Genomic DNA, 5,409 nt, shown 5'->3' on the forward strand with positions numbered 1-5,409 from the left:
ATGTATACAATCTGACAAACACATTATATATATCTTTATTGATATTTGATAGGCCCAGTCTTGACAAATTCCTAGACGATTCGAATCCGACTTGGGGTGTTAATTTTTTTTTATTGAGTGGTGGTCCCACAAAATGAAAAACTTGATCCTAACCATGATTAGGCAGTCTAGCAGTTCATTTGGAGTCTTGGCCGAAAAAAAACAACTACATAATGATACATCCAAATAAATTTGATGTTAGTTTATAATGGAGTGGTACAGGGATGTAGAGAAACTACCCATTGGTAGCTCTCCAATGACGTTTTTACAATAGCAGGTCTCGTGACCAGCTCCTTTTCTGATGTCTCGGAGGATTATCAGGAATGGAAGAGGAAGCAAGGTTAACTAGTGGGTTTGGTTGATTAGGAAGTTTATAATGGAAGGAATAATATCTGGTTCGGGCTATATCGGTAACATATGGAACATTAAGGTCTTTATGGACGATTTTATTTGTGATAAAGTAAGAGGAATTGAGGATTGTACAAAAGATTTTGAATTTTATGAATTGGATACGAGAGGAATTCGAAGGTTTAGTGGAGCCCCAAAGCTCAACTCCGTATGTCCAGATAGGCCTGATGGTCGTATAGATCAGTCTTTTGTAATGGATTGGAATTTTAGACAGTTTGTCTAGTAAGTGCTGTAATAGTCGAAATCGACGTGCAGTTTCCTGTCTTTTCAGTCTTGTGTGAGGATTCTAGGTTAATCGTTTGTCCAAATGTAGTCCAAGGTAGCGGATCTGTTCGACAGGGGTAAGAACAACACTATTAAAGGACTATAGGTAGTATGTAGGTTTACGACAAAGGGTAAAGGTGATTTTATGGGATTTATTTTAATCCTCTATTTACGACACTATTCTTCGAGGGGTGTGATATGGGATTGGAGAGTTTGGGATGCAATTAAAAAATTATTATTAAATGCGAGAATACATGTGTCATCGGCATACGTAGTGTGGATAGTGTTTGAATTGGTTGGGATATCAGCTGTATAGACGGTATTGAAGATAGAACCGAGGATACTACCTTGAGGAACACTAGTGGACTGAGAGAAGAGGGATGAATTGGAACCATTGTGGTTTACTTGGAATAATCCATCATTGAGAAAGGAAAGGATGATGATAGAGTATGTAGGAGGTAGAAATTTACTGGGTTAACAAACCATTAAATAAACAGAATCGGAATAGGCAAGGTGCGAATGCTAAGGACCACTGCCCATAGTAAGGCGTTCAAGAGAGTGGTAGGCTGCACTATTGTAAAGTCATCAAAATTATTTTTAAAAAATGTAACCCCAAAAAAATATTGTTTGATAACAGAATAAATAAAATATTCTTTTATATTTTAAGTAAGGGCACCCCGCGTGTCAGAAATAGCGAGGAAGGGATAAAAAATAAAACTGTTCAAATTGTTTTGGAGTTATTTATGATGTGCCTGAATATGAATGAACAATTAAATAGACATACTGTATGTAGCTTATGTAGGCTTATGATGGCAGTTCAGAATGCCTAGGTTGTGATCACAAAAGTAGATTAGTGTTTTTATGATTTATGATGATTATATATAGTAATTATTTTGTGCCTATAATTAATTCTCATCAAGTCATAACTGTGGCTTATATTGTTTAGAAATCTGAGAAGAAAAAATGAATACCGAGCCTTTTCAAATTTAAAATATTTGCGTTTTAATTATTGGACGAATTCTCGTTTTCCTCTCTCAGTTAATGTGGAAGCACTCTATAAATTATTTTAAGAACTGATAGCGATAAGCGAACTGACTCTTCACTCGACAAGGTTGTTTGCTTCATAATATTAAATTATTTTTAAGATAAACATCAGGGAGTGCCGTGGCATCGTGGTAAGGCGCGATGCTACTTACTCCAATGACCGGGGTTCGATTACGGCTGGGCAGAAAATTGTTTTCTGTTACACTGTAGCGGTGGGTCAACTCTTTGGGTTCTGGATCCCTCCTGGGCTCCACCCAGCCTCATAAATTGGGTAAAAATCTGGCGGTCAAGCATGATTCTGACCAAATTACCTCCTTGCACAACTATTGGTCTAGTAAGAGTACTTCCTTAGAAAGAACTACTGATTTGTTAGTACATTGTTGCATTTATTAAGATATATCTCGCGGACTATTGAACATACATTTTTTTACAAACCTCTTAATTTATAAAAAAAATATATCTCAGAAATTATAAGGCGAACATATGTCTACCAGCCTCGAATTAAAACAAGTTAAATTTACTATAAACTAGTTTTATACATTTATCTTTGTAGTAGTAGTAGTAGTAGTTTTTATAATAATTTTTAAAAATTTTTATACTTACGACTAGAAAACGTTTTGTGAATTTATTTTGGAAAATATCAAGAAAATTACTACTCCTACGCAGATAAATGTTAGAATCTTCTTTTTAGTACATTAAACTAGATTTAATTTGAGTGCTCAAAGACGTTCAATAATTCCTGAGATATAGTTTTCCCAAAATAAATTAACTAACTACTGATGTGTTTTATATTCTGTTATGAAATATTGCAACTTAAAAAGCTATATCTCGGGAACTATTGTACGTCAATATCTGTACTCCATTAGGGCTCATCTTTAAGCAAAAGTATTCTCCTTTGAATGATATTCTCTTGGATTTTCTAATGTTGTTGGTAATTTTCAAGATATAGCTAAATGAAAAATTAATTTTTTTCAACGTTTTGAAACAGTCGCCATTTTTTTATTTCCCCAAACTATACTTGGAAACACTTTTAAATAAATATTGACTGGAAAACGAAGGAAAACAAGTCCTCTAGGAAGGACAAAATCACGCATGCCCTATTCAAAAGCCCACATGTTTCTCCTCAATATCTACAACTCCTGCTCTCGCCTCAGATACTTCCCACCGGATTAGAAACATGGAATATATCGTCGTTCTACTCCTTAAGTCCAGAAAACGAGCCCTTCCTCCTCAATCATATCTCAAAAATATATGAGAAGCTAGTCCTCATACACATCCGCAAACACTACGACACACATGACGTCGTCCCACCGAAACAAACTTCTCAAGGTTCTCACGTGGTGTGAACTGCTACCACAATGTGGCCAAGCTCCAAAGCGATGCAGCAAACAACCTAAACAGGAACCTTGCCACAGCCATGATCTCACTAGACTGTACACAGGCATTTGATTCTGTATCCCACTCCACACTAATTCAACAACTCAGGCTTCACCAAATCCCTGACCAACTGGCGACATCGTTGGATCCTATATCAGTGACTGGACCTTATCAGACTGGGTCAAAACCGAAATCTTTTGGCGTCCCTCAGGGTTCGGTCCTTGTGCCACTTCTATTCAATATTTACACTGCCCACATGGTCGGGATGAAATTAGACGAAGTTCAAATATCTGCATATGCTGATGACATATACAAGCCCAATTTATCGCTAACAAACTACGAGACATAAACATACACATCAACCCACAAAAAACTGACGTTATCACTTTCTCATACAAGCAAACTCCCAACAGAGCACCAAAACTTAACGAATAGACAGTACAAACCAAGATCTCATATACCTTGTGAGCTGGTATAACTGGTACCTAAACTGGAATCTCACCTCTCATTCACCGCACACATACAAAACAGAATACAGATCGTCAAGTCAACATCATACCAACTCAAACACCTCAACTATACAACAGGGCTGTCACTCAGACTGAACCTCCTTATTTACAAGGCAATACTACGACCATCACTGCTACATGGTGCACCTCTACTACATTTCCTATTTTCCTATACCCAACAGCCTTCGATCACTAAAACAGAGCAGCACACTACAGAAGAGCTGCTGAGGAACATCACGAGAGAGACGTAACATGACACACATTCATAACGAACTACAGCTAGAAACTGTACAGCAACACATCACACGGAGACACATCAAGTTCGTCGACGGTGAGTGATTGGAAGATTGGATTGAAGGAAGCAGAGATCCTTCAATCCAATCTTCCAATCACTCACCCCATCCCACCTTCCTGCGAGGTGGCAGGATAGGAAGGGCCCTATCACCCTCCCTTAACTCCTCTCTTGCACCCCCTCTCCCTCTCATACTATTTTTCGACTTCTGACTATTTTTTATTATTTACTATTATCATATAGTATATTATTGCTATAACTACTAATTGTTTTATTTGCTCTTCTTTTTTCAATCATCCCGCGGAGGCCCCTCACCTCCAAATTCTTTTATTGTAGTATTCTAACAGAAGGGTCCATTCAAACCACTGCTAAGTATCTCATTGTATACCTTGAAGTACCAACGGTAGAAAAAAATGTGTTTATAATCCAAAAAAAAATAACGTTTACCAGTTTGATACCCATTTTTTGAAAATTTCTCCTCTCCTCCCCTTCTCCGATATCCCAATTTACCTTTTAGCCCCCTTTTTCCTGTGGGGACCTCTGGATCAATTATTTAATAGTATTTAAGCTTAAGGTTCAATAAAAGCTTAAGCTTAAGGTCTTTAGCATCTTCTAATTACCCTATTTGGAATTTTAGCCTCTATTTTTGTAGTATTTTTTTATTATCTGTCGTTCCGTTTAATACAATCATAAATAATATATTGTTTCCACATATTTTTTCTAAATGGAAAAGATTCAAGACATGATCATAGTGTGGTGTTACCATTTCCATTCGATCAGTACCCCCCCTCCCTCGGAACTCCTCTACCTTCTTCCCCCCATCTTAAACTGCTTGAAAAGAACACTACTTGGTGACCTACTTACTTAAGTACTCAAATAGCAATGGATGGCTTCTCGAGTCGATTTGTCCTCAAGAATCACTTCAAGTAAATCTGCTTATCGCATAACGGCAACGGCAGTTATATTATTTAAAATTAAATTTTCTATTTTTAAATATTCCTTCAATCAGCCGATAAATGTTTATTTCATACCAATAAAGTATTCATTTGATATTGGTAAATTATTGTAAATCATGTTTTTTATAAATTATCATTGACTCAGTACGATCTTGCATTGACTTGTCTTAAAAATCCTCCAAAATCAAATCAGGGGCAGCTTCCCCCCTCCCTTTCATAAGCGAAAATTTTTATAATGATATATAATTTTCTTAAAATTTTGATTTTATTCGCCTTTTCCGTGCTAAAATGTCACAACCTGATTGACTATAGCTTGCTCCCCCCCCCTCCTAGTTTTTATCGTGGGTACGCCCTTGGAACCATGGGTAATATATACGAGAAGATGATTGGGGTGCGGTCAGTGTCGACGTTTCAGCTAAAATACAAAATTATTTTTAAAAAAGGTGAGAAATAAAAAAAATACAAAGGTAATTAAATATTTGTAATTTTGGTTATGATTAATATTGTTCACTAACCGAAC

This window comes from Halyomorpha halys, unplaced genomic scaffold (assembly GCF_000696795.3).
Source record: "Halyomorpha halys isolate HHAL.00 unplaced genomic scaffold, Hhal_1.1 Scaffold1576.1, whole genome shotgun sequence".
NCBI classification, from domain to species: Eukaryota; Metazoa; Arthropoda; class Insecta; order Hemiptera; family Pentatomidae; genus Halyomorpha; species Halyomorpha halys.